Below are 14,620 nucleotides of genomic sequence, written 5' to 3'. Positions count from 1 at the left end.
TCTGGACACTGACCTCGCGGTAGATGCAACCTAAGGTACAGGAGGGACTGTCCCCCGGGGTTCCCCAGTCTCTTCTCTGTTAGGTGGGGCACCAGTCTTGTCTAGAATCCTGGCTCGTGGACAGTGAGGGATAATCAAGGGCAGAGTCTATCCCATGGGCAGATCTTAGAGCCTTTTGCATCCTCTATCCAAACAAGGATGCAGGACAGCACAGAAATGGGACAGCAGCCAAAGCTGCAGGCTTCTCTGTCCAGATGTGACGACAGTAGCCCCACACAGAGCCAGGGTGTGGAGGGGCCTTTACTGCAGAGCTCTTCTCTGCATGTTCAGCCTGAACATGGGTGGCAGGCTCCAGGAGGAACGGGACAAGTGATGTCGGCACTGTAGATTCAAGAACCATGTACCCACGTGCCTGTGAAGGGAATATTCCCACACTGGCTGCCAGTCCAGGGACACAAGGATCCAGCCTTCACAAGGACAGGTCCACAGCTCTTTGAACACGATTGAGGATTAGCATATGTTTTGAATAGCTTCCTAGATCTTTTCCTTCTTTATGCTTTTCAGGAAAACTATGTTCTAGACTTGGAAGCACAGGGTACAGTGCTCATCTAGGAAGTATGAGGCCGAGCACAACTCATGGTAACGCACACACATGCACACACTCATGGTAATGCACACACATGCACACACTCGTGGTAACGCACACACATGCACACACTCATGGTAACGCACACACATGCACACACTTAATGGTAACGCACACACATGCACACACTCAGAGACACTGGGGAAAATTTGTTTTATTTGAAATATTGCTGTAGGAGCACCCCAAAAGTCTAGCACACTCTTTCTTTTCCTGGTGAGACCTCATCATGTAGCTCATGCTAGACTCAAACTTTCAGTTCTCCTCAGAGGTGGGATTGCAGGGTGTGCCACCATACCCAACTCTCATTGCTGTTCATTGTTTTCTAAGGACTGCTCATCATAGAAAAATAAGATAATGTACTTAGCACTGGCTAGACTAAGAAGACTCCAAGTCTAAGGCCAGCCCAGGCTACATAGTGAGTCCAAAAAGGAGCTGGAGAAATAGCTCAGTGGTTAAGAGCACTGGCTGCTCTTCCAGAGCTCCTGAGTTCAATTCCCAGCACCCGCATGGTGGCTCACAACCATCTATAATGAGATCTGGTGTTCTCTTCTGGCCTGCAGGCATACATACAGACAGAACACTGTATATAGAATAAATAAATGAATCTTTTAAAAAAGAGACAGAAGCCGGGCGATGGTGGCGCACGCCTTTAATCCCAGCACTCGGGAGGCAGAGGCAGGCGGATCTCTGTGAGTTCAAGACCAGCCTGGTCTACAGAGCTAGTTCCAGGACAGGCTCCAAAACCACAGAGAAACCCTGTCTCAAAAAAACCAAAACTAAATAATAATAATAATAATAATAATAATAATAATAATAAATAAAAAAGAGACAGAGAGCTGGGCGGTGGTGGTACATGCCTTTAATCCCAACACTCGGGAGGCAGAGGCAGGCAGATCTCTGTGAGTTCGAGACCAGCCTGGTCTACAGAGCTAGTTCCAGGACAGACCCCAAAATTACAGAGAAACCCTGTCTTGAAAAAACAAAAAGAAAAAGAGAGACAGAGACAGAGACAGAGAGACAGAGAGACAGAAAGACCAAAAAGATAATATAGACCAGGAAAATATATTGGTCCCTCACTGCCCAGCAGCTGACCTTGCCCACATCTCTGCACCAAGTGTACAATCTTCTTTTATATGAAAAATAAGTCATCCATTTTTTGCTTTGTTTTGTTTTGTTGTTTTGTTATTGTGCTGTTGAATATTAAACCCAGGGTACAAGCCGGGCGGTGGTGGCGCACGCCTTTAATCCCAGCACTTGGGAGGCAGAGGCAAGTGGATCTCTGTGAGTTCGAGACCAGCCTGGTCTACAAGAGCTAGTTCCAGGACAGGCTCCTAAGCCACAGAGAAACCCTGTCTCGAAAAACAAAAAACAAAAAACAAACAAACAAACAAAAAAACCCAGGGTACAGTCCTATTTCCGTGTAGGGTGGTGGGGATCAGACCTAGAGACTCACACATAGTAGGCACAGGCTCATCTCTCAAGAAATATCGAAGCCATCCCAAAAATATTTATGGAAACATTTAGTTTTGTTTTGGTTTTTGGTTTTTTTGTTTTGTTTTGTTTTTAAGAGGGTCCCTCTGCATAGTTCTGGCTGGCCTGGAACTCATTTTATAGACCAGGCTGACCTCAAAATCACAGAGGTCTACCTGCCTCTGCCTCCTAAGTGCTGGGATTAAAGCATGTGCCGCCGCCACCCAGCTGCCAAACACTCCTTAAATGACAACGAACAAGGGGAAGGGACGTTTAGCACACAGGCATTAAACATGACCACTAAGTTATCTCACTCATTAGAAGATACTTTGTAGCCGGGCGGTGGTGGCGCACGCCTTTAATCCCAGCACTTGGGAGGCAGAGGCAGGTGGATCTTTGTGAGTTCGAGACCAGCCTGGTCTACAAGAGCTAGTTCCAGGACAGGCTCCAAAACCACAGAGAAACCCTGTCTCGAAAAACCAAAAAAGAAAAAAAAAAAATAGAAGATACTTTGTACTAGCCGGGCACAGTGGCACATACTTTTAATTCCAGCCTTTGGGAGGCAGAGGCAAGTGGATCTCTGAGTTTGAGGCCAGCCTGGTCTACAGAGTGAGTTCCAGGACAACCAGGCTACATAGTGAGACCCTGTCTCAAAAAACAAACAAACAAAATTAATAAAAATAAAAAAAAGATGGGATTGGAGAGATGGCTCAGCAGTTGAGAGCAGTGTGGTTGCTCTTCCAAACGACCTGTGTTCAATGCCCCACACCCACGTGGCAGCTCACAACTGTCTGTAACTCCAGTTTGAGGGGACCTGACACCCATGGCAAAATACCAGTACACATTAAATAACAACAACAACAACAATAGAAGATGTGCCAGTGGCGGCGGCACATGCTTTAATCCCAGCACTCAGGAGGCAGAGGTAGGTAGATCTCTAAGCTTGAGGCTAGCCTGGTCTACAGAGTGAGTTTCAGGACAGCCAGGGCTACACAGAGAAATTCTTTCTCAAAAAAACAAGTAGATAAAGAAAATGCTTAGTACTGGACAGAGCAAAAGCATCAAAAGATGCAATGGAGAGGGGTCATGAGGTGGGCCAGGGCGGACCTCACAGAAGATGGACTTTCCTTCAGAAACTCAGAAGAAACCATACAGGAATGTTCAGGGGGACATGCAGGGGAAACTCGGGAGATTGTTCCAGTCAGCAGGACCGGACAATGGGAAGCCCTGAGGCCCTCATATGCCCTAACATAGGAGGAACAGCCAGGAGGTCACTGAGGCTGGGCCTGGGTGAAACAAAAGTGTCCAGAAGAGGCCCCTAAATGAAAGAGTGAGGTCTGATTCAGATTAAGTGGTAAATGGCAACTCAACGATTTTTAGTTTTGTTTTGCTTTGCTTTTTTTTTCCTTTGTGTTGCTTTGTGTGCCACCATGCCTGACTGGTTGGGTTTTTTTTAAAAGCAGACAATACTTTTTATTTATCTGTTTACTTTTAATGTACATAAGTGTTTTGTCTGCCTGTGAAGATGAGTACCACACGCATGTTGTCTGACCTGAGGAGGTCAGAAGAGGGCATCAGATTGCCTGGAACTGGAGTTAACAGATGGTTGTGAGCCGCCATATGGGTGCTGGGAATCAAGTCAGGCCCCTCTACAAGAGCAGCCAGTGCTCTTAGTCACTGACAGGTCTCTCCAGCCCTCATGTTTTGTGACAAGATCTGGATATGTCACCTAGATTAGACTGGAGCTCCCTCTGTAGACCAGGCTGGCCCTGCACTCACAGACATCCACCTGCCTCTGCCAATAGAACGCTAGGATTAAAGGCACGTGCCACCACACCCGCTAGCAAGTCTAAGTGTTATATGGATTGCTCTAGTTGCTGAATTGAGAGATGACTTAGAGGTTTAGATTCTGTACAGTTATTCTAAAAGACCCAAGTTTGAGTGCCAGCATCCACATCAGAGGGCTCACAACTGCCTGTAACTCCAGTTCCAGGGCTTCCAAAGTCTCTGCCCCTCTTGGGCACTTGCATTTATGTGTTCATACACATATTTTTTTAAAGATGTGTTTATCTATTTTACACACAGTGTTCTGTCTGCAAGTATGCCTGCATAATAGAAGAGGACATCGTATCTCATTACGGATGGCTGTGAGCCACCATGCGGGTGCTGGGACCTCTAGAAGAACAGCCGGTCCTCTTAACCTCTGAGCCATCTCCCAGTCCTGTATACACATATTTTTTTAAGTTTAAAAAACGAAATGAAATAAAAAAATAGGGAAGAAAGAAATGAAGGCAGACAGACTGGAAATTAATGCTGAAAAGAATGGAAATAGAAGAGTTTAGCTGGCTGACGAGCTGGAGCTGGTAAAAAGGATGCTGGGGAAACTGAGCAAGAAGACAGTGATGAAGAGGGCATCTACAGTGATACCTGGAAACCAGAGAGCACAATGTGGCTGGAAACCTGACCAAGTGAGGTAGTTAGCACGCACTGAGTCCCAGATGAGCCGTTACAGTAACAAGCATGTGGGAAGACCTGGGGACATGTGCAGGAGTCTGCCTTGACCCCAGTGTAAAAGCTAAGCAAATGACTTTCCTTCGGATAGCTTGTAACAGAGACACTTGATGATGAGCAAGTGACTTAGAAAGACTAGCCCCAAAAGAAAGTCTGAAAGAACAAAACTGCTTTCAGGGAGTTGGAGAAGGCTCAGCAGTTAAGAACACTTGCTGCTCTCCCAGAGGACCTGAGTTCGGTTCCCAGCACCCACATTTGGTGACTCACAGCTACTTTGAAGCTCTGACTCTAGGCAATTGACACTTTCTTCTGACCTCCATAAGAACCTGTGCACATGTGCACAAATAAACATAAAATAAATCTCTAGGGCTGGAGAGATGGCTCAGAGGTTAAGAGCATTGCCTGCTCTTCCAAAGGTCCTGAGTTCAATTCCCAGCAACCACATGGTGGCTCACAACCATCTGTAATGGGGTCTGGCGCCCTCTTCTGGCCTGCAGACATAGACACAGACAGAATATTGTATACATAATAAATAAATAAAATATTTTTAAAAAATCTCTATAAAGAAAGACAGGAAAGAAGGAGGGAGGGGGGAGGAAGGGAGGGAGGGAGGGAAGAAAAAAAGAAAAGGAAATAACAAGAAACCTGCTTTCAAAACTTCACAAGGTCTAGGTGAGGCATGGGAAGCCTACAGTGGATAAGCCACAAATTCAAGGCTAGTTTAGTCTACATAGGGAATTGCAGGCAGACCGGGACTACGAGAAAAGGTTCTGTTCCAAGAAAACAAAACTAACAACCCCAAGCAAACAAACAAACAAACAGCAACAACAACAAAATCTAAGGCCTGAAAGCCTGAGCACAGCCAGGTTAGTGAGCCTGAACAGCCTGAGCCCTGGGCGCCAAGCCCCGAATTTACAGCAGGCGGCCTCTGCTGCCCTCTGGTGGTCTGAGTTGTGCAGGGACCCTTGATTATACGGAGGTGGCAGAAAAGAGGCAGGGAGAGCGGATCCCAGATCTCCATAGGGGTATTGTGGGCTGGTGAATACCACAGAGATCTAGTCTAGGCCCATTTGCTACCTTGCCTTGGGGAAGACCTCAGAATGGACCCTTTTCCCCTGCCTCCATCTCTCAGATCGCATGCATGCATCATGTCCAGTTTAGGTGGGGCCGGATATGGACTCAGGGCTTCTTGCGTGGTAGAGCACTCTACCTAAACTGAGAGATTCAGCTACATTCCCAACCCATACCCAGATCCCCTCTCTCACCCGCTGGGGGCGGAACCCAGGGCTGTGCACATGACAGGCAGGCATAGCCGCTGAGCCATGTTCCCCAGGTCCTAAGGGGTCTCAGAGCCCCTCCAGGTATTACTCAGTTTCTCTCCTTATCCTACCCTTGACTTTCGGGGCCAAACTCCACAGAGCATTCCAGTTCCCACAGTGCATATCTCCGGCTGGGCACAGCAACCGACATCGAGCCTAAGCCTTCAGGAAGCAGGCAAGACGTCCACTTTCTAAATCTCCAATCTCAGCTGTGCCATGAAAGCCGAGAGGGTGGGAGAATCCTGAACAGAACGGATGACGCACCAGGAGAGACAGTTGTCGTCACTGGAGACATATCAAGAACCAGCTGATAATGGCTACAAGGGAAGAGGGTTTGGATGGGATGGATTCTGCTGCCGGGCAAGGGAAGAGCAACAGGGTACCACAGAGGGCACGGGGCAAACAAGATGTTAAACAGGAACTGCTTTGAGGAACTAGGCCTCGATGGCCATGTACTGACGCTTCGGCGGAAGCGAAACTAAAGCCCAGGGCAGGAAACAAGAAGACCTGGAAGGCGGTAGCAACCAGAAGTGTTGGCCCAAGGCCAAGCGAGGACTAGAGAGAGAGGAAGATGGATGAAGAGCGTGGTCCGCCACAGTTCCTGAGCCGCATGCTCTCTCTGCCCGCCAGGGGGCGCCGCTCCTCCATGAAAGAGGCCGCTAAAATCGCGCGCTCTGGCCTAGAGATCCCGGAAGAGGCGGGGCAACTCTCCAGGAGACCACTTCCGCCTTCTACTCGGCCGGAGGTAGAATTTTGTGGGGAGGCGGTGAGAGCATTTAGGACGGGATGTCTATAACTGAAGGGTACTAGACAGAGTCCGAGACAAGCGGTACCCCACGAGGATGCGCCCTGCACAGCTCTAAGATTTACGCCTGAGCAGCCAGCCCCAAGTTTTTTACCCTGTGAAATAGTCCTCTGTGGACTCTGGTCACTGGTCAAGACCCTGGGGCAGGGCCAAGAAGGCTTTCTGAAGATGGAGCGGTGCAGAAAGGTGAAGAAACCATTATGGGGACTTCAGAAGTGTTTTTGGGGCAGCTAGATGCCTCAGCGGGTGTAAGCCTGACAATCTGAGTTAAATCCCGGAAACCTACTTAAAAGTAGAGGGACAACCGACCCCACAGAGTTCTCTTTTGTTCTCCATACATGTGCCCTACCACACACACTCACGCACAACAATAATGTATTTATTTATTTTAAGATCGGATCTCACCATGTAGTCCCAGCTGGCCTGGAACTCATGCAGACCAGCCTGGCCTCGACCTCACAGAGACCTGCCTCTGCCTCCTGAATGCTGGGGCTCAAGGAAAGGGCCACCACACTCAGCCTTAAAAGGTCTTTTTATATAGAAAGAGCCACCTTTATCTGGAGGAAAGGCTAAGCCTTCAGGGAAGGCTAAAAGGAGACCAACCAGTCCCAGGCCTGCTGGAGGAAGCAAAAGACAGCCCCTTTTTGTATTTGTATACACACACCTAAGATCTCGTCTCCTAGGAGAGAGGACAGTCCTGTGGGACAGGCTTCACTCCACCTCACATGATGACTACTCCCTGCTTCCCAGCCTTCCCTCTTTTCCTTAGGCTGTGTTTCTCCTAGGGGCCAGAGGGATCATTAGAATATCAGATCTTGGGGCTAGAGAGCTGGCTCAGCAGTTAAGACTACTTGCTGCTCTTGGTGAGGACAGAATTCAGTTCCTAGCACCCGTGTTGGGCAACTCGAATGTGTGTAACTTCAGCTCCTGGGATCCGACACCCTCTTCTGACCTCCAAGGGCACTGCATTCGCATGCACGCTCTCACACACAAATACATGTAATTTAAAAATGGAAGAAGGAGGGGCAGGAGAGACAGCTCAGCAGTTAAGAGCACTGGACGCTCTTCCAGAGGACTGGTATTTGTCTGCCAGCATACATGGTAACTCATAACTGTCTTCCAGCACCTTCAAATACATGTGTGTAGACGAAACAGTCATGTAAGTAAATTCCTTTTTTTTTTAAGGGTCTTACTCTTACTATGTCGTGGAACTCACAATGTAGACTACGGTGGCCTCAAACTCACAGATTAAAGGTTTATGCCACCATGCCTGACTTAAGTCTTTTTTAAATTTTTTTTTTTTTTTTTTTTTTTTTTGTTTTTTGAGACAGGGTTTCTCTGTGGTTTTGGAGCCTGTCCTGGAACTAGCTCTTGTAGACCAGGCTGGTCTCGAACTCACAGAGATCCGCCTGCCTCTGCCTCCCAAGTGCTGGGATTAAAGGCGTGCGCCACCACCGCCCGGCCTTAAGTCTTTTTTAAAAAACTTAAACTGGAGCAGGGTGGTGATGGCACAGGCCTTTAATCCCACCACTTGGGAGGCAGAGGCAGGCAGATCTCTGAGTTCCAAGCCATTCTGGTCAACAAAAAGCGAGTTCCAGGACAGCCAGAGCTGTTCCACAAAGAGACCCTGTCTCCAAAAACAAAGACAAAACAACAAAAATTAAAACTGGGTCTTGAGAGATGGCTTACTAGCTGAGAGTAGTTGTTCTTACAGAGGACCCAGGTTCAGTTCCCAGCACCCACCTGGCAGCTCACAACCATAATTCTAATCCGAGGAGATGTATCATCCTCTTCTGGCCTCCATGGACACCAGGCACACATATGATGCACATACTTATATACATGCAGACAAAACATAATACACACTTAAAAATAATAAAACAAAAATTAAGAACGACTTAGTGTGGTGGGACACACCTTCAATACTGTTTGGGAGGCAGAGACTGAAGGGTCTCTGTGAGTTCAAGGTCAGCCTGGCCAACTTGTGAGCACCAGGCCAGCCAGAGCTACATAGTGAGACACTGTGTAAATAATTGATTAATTAGTTAATTTAAAAAACAAATCTTTAAAAATGAAACGTCAAATCTTGTCACTCTGCCTAAAAAAAGCAAAAAAAAAAGCCCTCAAATGATTTCATCTTAGAATACAGTTTGACTGTTCTTTTTCCTCACATCTGAGAGCCATAGGTTTGACTCTTTCTTGCCCGTGCGTGGCCTTTGTGCTCTGCCCTCCTTTCTGGTGCTACATTACACCTGGCCTGCTGCAATGACACATGCTGGTCCTCATCTTAGGGTCTTCTTCCTGGCTGGCAGCTTCTGCGGCTTCTCTCGCAGCCTGTGTTACTCCTCACCAGGCGCCCCTCTAAGTGTCTGATCACTTTTGGTTGACGCAATTACCTGCTATCCCCCCAGAACGAGCGCTCTGTCTTCCTCCCTTCTCTATTCCGGGCCACTGTCTACAGAGAGCTCTCATTCCCCCATGGCAAGGTGCACCCTGCTCAATCGCTGCTGTTACATCACCTTCATTAGAGCTGTTTTTGCCTCTTCATTAAATTAAATTCCAGGAAGCAGTACTAATGACAGTGCTAACGAGTCACGGGAGAGGCTACCAGCCCCAGCCTCTGGACGGCATGAGAAGGAGGACTAGGTAACAACCTGAGCAAAACTGTGGCTCCTGGGATAAAACTGATTACCATTTCCTACGTCCTCCCAGGACCCTGAGTGTCCCCCAGGAGGTAGCCTAAGAGAAGGGAAGCTCGGTTCTTGGCCCCAAAGCTCTGAGTGTCCTCTTGTTCTATTGCAAGGTTCCAGGGCCATTCTGTTATCTATAACAGAAGTGTCCCTAAATGCCAGGACAAGTAGGACTTACAAGGATAGGTCTGGGTCCCTCCCTCATTTGGAGATGCTAGGTGTCCTTCCTCCTCAGTGGATTCTGTCACATTACCGTCCTAAGTCATAGCTCACGTTACTAGCCAGGCTTTCTTCTGGTCCAGGAACAGCAAGCTCCTTCCTGCCCCAAGATCTGTGTTTGCTGTTGGCTGAGCTGTTCCCCTCTGTGCTTGTCACAAAATGGTCCCTTTCCATGAGACAGAGCTCTCTTCCTCAAGCTGGCATCCCTGCACAAATCTCCCAGTGACTCTGGTAACACCCTGTAGATCTCCTCTGTCTACTTGGTGAGCGGAGTCAGCCCGCCTTCCCTGCCCTAGTGGTCCCAGCCTTCGCACCCAATAGTTTCCCACACACTGGGATGCGGTGGCGGGGGTGGGGTGGGTGGGTGGGGTGGGGGTGGGGTGGGGGCACACACACGACAGATCTTGTCTAATACAGAAACTTCTGGGCAAAGAGTTCAGGTCTTCTCTAAACGGAAGTCAATGATTGTGAAGAGATGGTCAGAAAGGGAAAACTTAGGCTCTAGGGCTCCAGGATTGGTCTCTTCCTTTTGGGAAAAAAAGCACCCTGACAGGGCAGAGAGGGGAAGATCGCCCACTCCAATTTCAGAATCACTGCTGGGCCAAGCACAAAGGGGGAAGTACAGGGAACAGAGCAAAAGGTGGAGCTTGGTTCATGGCTGCAGGAGGGTGGTGGGGGTAACAGCCAGGACAGGAGTTCTGGCCACTGAACCACTGAAAGCTTCAAGCAGAAGTTGGCAATGCCTTGTCTCCAAGGTAGTGATTTGTGGTCATGGGTCTTTCTTTGTCTGGGGACTCCAGGCCTCCTAATCTCCATGGAGGTGGGGTACCTAGAGTCTTGGCCCTCCCTCGGGGCCCTGACCAGTCCCGGACTCAGGGCCAGGGCAGCAGACACACCCACTCTGAAACTGCCTTTGGGGAAGTGTTGGCAGCTTCCTCTTCCTGGCGCCTGTAGGCTAGGGTGTCACAGCCCACTAAAGGGGTCTCTGTTCCTCACCCTGCTCAGGCCTGTGGCTTGACAGGAACTCAGGACAAGCTGGACACGCTCTGTGGCCTGTGGTGAGCCACAGGGCTGTCCTGGCCCCGTGGGGGGAGACAGCGTTCCCTTCAGCCTTCCAGCTGGTGCCACTCTCCTTCTCATCATCATGTTTTACAGTCAGGCCTCCGCGGTGCTGAGCTTGCCACAATCCAGGTTTCTTCTGGTCTCAGGTTCTTGCTAAACTACCCTCTGCCCCCAAAGTGACCACCCCCAAAGCACTCCTGGGTTCCTAAGAGTGGAGAAACCTGACTGACTTTTGCTGTCTTCATGGGGGCTGGACAGAGACAAGTCACCTGGTCCTCAGCTGATCGAGTTATAAGCAAGGGGTTCCCCCCTCCCTGAGCCCCACTTTTCAGTCCTACCTTTCTCCTTTTCATGTGTGGTCCCTGCCTCCTCCTCTAAACATTTTCTAATTTATTTATTTATTTTTTTTTTTTTTTTGGTTTTTTCGAGACAGGGTTTCTCTGTGGCTTTGGAGCCTGTCCTGGAACTAGCTCTGTAGACCAGGCTGGTCTCGAACTCACAGAGATCCGCCTGCCTCTGCCTCCCGAGTGCTGGGATTATAATTTATTTTTTAAGATTTATTTATTTTGGGTTTTTTGAGACAGGGTTTCGCTGTGTAGCCCTGACCTTTCTGAAGCTCTCTCTGTGGACCAGGCTGGCCTGGAACTCTGAGATCCGCCTGTCTCTGCCTTCCGAGTGCTGGGATTGAAGAAAGACATGTGCCATCACTGCCCGGTTCATTTTATTTAATGGCTGAGTGTTTTGTCTGCGTATATATTTGGGCACCACATCTGTGCAGTGCCTGAAGAGGTCAAGAGAGGACATCAGATCTCCTGGAACTGAAGTTAAGGATGGTTGTGAGCCACTATGTGGGTGCTGAGAACCAAACCCCTGTCCCCTGCTAGAGTTGCAAGGTTCCTAACTGCTGAGCCGCTACAGCTCGCCAGGCCTCTTACTGGAATGTTCTCTCTCACTGTTCTGCTCAGAATATCTCTTCCACCCAGAAAGTTCCCTGGACTTCCCAGGCAGCACTAGTTTCCCTTCTCTGCATGTACCATTGTGGCGGTTCTTTTCTTGCTTATGGCTGGGGGAAGGTCTGGGACTGGGTCTGACCCACTGGACAGCCCAGACTAGTTTCAGATTTGTTACAGAATGGAAGGTGACCTTTAACTTCGGCTCTTCCAGCCTCCACCTCTGCCTTGCTGGGGTTACAGGTGGTCTCTATTCATCTCTAAGATGAGGAGACCTCACAAGGGTAAAGCACATTTGGGGTAACTTATTAGTGTCATTTGACAAACACTTACCTGCTGCCCTATCAACCTGGAACCAGAACCTGGGTTGGGGAAACCCCCCATGAGACTCTCTTCAGTGACACGGTTCTCAGCCTCCCCAGTGCTGTGACCCTTTAATACAGTGCCTCATGCTATGGTGACCCCCAGCCATAAAATTATTTTCTTTGCTACTCTTACGAATTATAATGTAAATACGCAACCTCTGTGAAAAGGTTGTTTCACCCCCACAGGCTGAAAACCACTGCTCCCGCTCCAGTGGGATATAGCTGAAGACAACAAGACAGTGGAGGCCGGAGGACCTATTCCACAGCCTGGAGATAAAACAAATGGCTGGGGGGCTGGAGAGATGGCTCAGAGGTTAAGAGCATTGACTGTTCTTCCAGAGGTCCTGAGTTCAATTCCCAGCAACCACATGGTGGCTCACCACCATCTGTAATGAGATCTGATGCCCTCTTCTGGCCTGCAGGCATGCATGTAGGCAGAATACTGTATACACAATAAATAAATAAAATCTTAAAAGAAAAAACCAAATGGCTTTAATAGCAGTGATTAATGAGATAGAGAATTCTATAATCCCTGCTCTCCGGAAGCAGGACAGTCACAGCTTCAGGTCAGCCTGATTTATTTATTTATTTATTATTTTTTTATTTTTATTTTATTTTATTTTTTTTTGGTTTTTCGAGACAGGGTTTCTCTGTGGCTTTGGAGCCTGTCCTGGAACTAGCTCTTGTAGACCAGGCTGGTCTCGAACTCACAGAGATCCGCCTTATTTATTTATTTATTTTTATTTATTTTTTTGGTTTTTCGAGACAGGGTTTCTCTGTGGCTTTGGAGCCTGTCCTGGAACTAGCTCTGTAGACCAGGCTGGTCTCGAACTCACAGAGATCCGCCTGCCTCTGCCTCCCGAGTGCTGGGATTAAAGGCGTGCGCCACCACCGCCCGGCCGGTCAGCCTGATTTATATGGGAAGTCATCTTCTGAGTGCGTCAGCTGCTATAAGGTCTAGAAAAGTCACTATTTGTAGAGTTGGGTGGTGGTGGCACATACCTTTAGTCCTTGGGAAGTAGAGATAGGTGGATGTCAGTGAGTTTGAGGCCAGTTTGGTCTAAAAAGTGAGTTCAAGGACAACCAGGACTGTTACATAGAGAAATCCTGTCTCAAAAAAAATTAAATAAATAAATAAATCACTATTTTGACAATTTATCTACACTGAAGCATTCTGTTTGCCACAGACATTTTGAACATTTTACCTGTTTCCTCCCTTGGTCCTGTGCTTTAGGTATAAACAGATCCCTTTACTGGTAAGGAAACACGGACATAGAAGGCATCTGATCCTCGTCCAAGTAAGTCACAGCCAGCAACTTTCCCAGAGTCCTTTCAGGCAATAAATTTTACCTCTAGCAAAATTTATTTATTTATTTATTTATTTGAGACAGAGTCTCCCCTGCCTGTCCTGGACAATTTTGGTAGACCAGGCTGGCCTTGAACTCACAGTGATCCACCTCTCTCTGCCTCCCGAGTGTTGGGGTTGAAGGTGTGCCCTACTACTCCAGACTTCTAGCAAAGTTTAAACCACTGTTTGCAAGGTTTATCCCCATGGTACTAGGGAGCTAGAGATTTGCACAAAGGGAGCGATGTGATTTCCTTCCGTTGTCCTGCTGGTCACCCGTGGAAGATGCACTGGAGCAGCAGCAGAGCTGGAGAGGACGGTGTCTTCCTAGAATGGGCTCTAGTGGGGGCAGAGAACAGACAGGAGAAGCTAACAGCATGTGTATTTGGTGGAAGTGAAGGGTCCTGGTTCTGGCTAGTGGGAAGGACATGAAGTGATTGTCCAGGAACAGGTACAAGTAGGGTGGGATGTATATACACAGTTCTGGGCAAAATGGGTTTGTGGAAGTCAGAGCTATCTGGCAGAGGCTCAAACACGGGACTGACAATCAGGACGAAATCAGATGAGATAACCACGTGAGTTCTGAATTGATGGGAACGGAGGGAAGTAACAGGAGTGGCAAGCCGAAGCCTGGTCATAGCTGCACATGGAAATGAAGAAAGAGCAGCCAGAGCATTGGAAGTAGGAGCTGCCAGACTCCCAAGGAAGAACATGGAGCTGGAGAGGAATGGCTGGCTGCCGGGAAGGGCGCAAGAGCTGTGGGATCTGGCCCGGGCCTGGAGAAGGCCATGTCTTCTTGCTCCACCTCCACAGACTGGGGTCTGTGTGCTGCCCACCTCCTTAGAGTGGGGCCTCCAAGGGGCTGACAGGTTCGTTTGTTGCCTGGCAACTGAGAGAGCTGTTGGCTGTTGCTAGGAGCAAGCTAGGGAGGCCAGAGGAGCACAGCTCTGAAGCACAGGGCGGGGCAGGCAGGGGGGGGGGAAGGGGTTGGCTTGGAGAGAGATTTGTCTGTCATCTGTGTGGAGTAGACCATGCTCGTATTCATGATGTGTTCTGTGGCTCTGTCATGTTGGAGGTAAATCCTACAGGTGGACATATGGAACATACCTCTCTCGATGGGTAGTATTTTGTGTTTTCATGCTAAATAATGCACGCCTGGAGCAGGGCCTGCTTGAGCTTGGGCTTCAGGCAGAAAGATCCCTGAGGGAACCGCTGGATGATTGCAGGCTACTGACTCC

Source organism: Chionomys nivalis, chromosome 4, assembly GCF_950005125.1.
Source record: "Chionomys nivalis chromosome 4, mChiNiv1.1, whole genome shotgun sequence".
NCBI classification, from domain to species: domain Eukaryota; kingdom Metazoa; phylum Chordata; class Mammalia; order Rodentia; family Cricetidae; genus Chionomys; species Chionomys nivalis.
The sequence above is the reverse complement of the archived record's forward strand: the minus strand, read 5'-3'. Positions refer to the sequence as shown.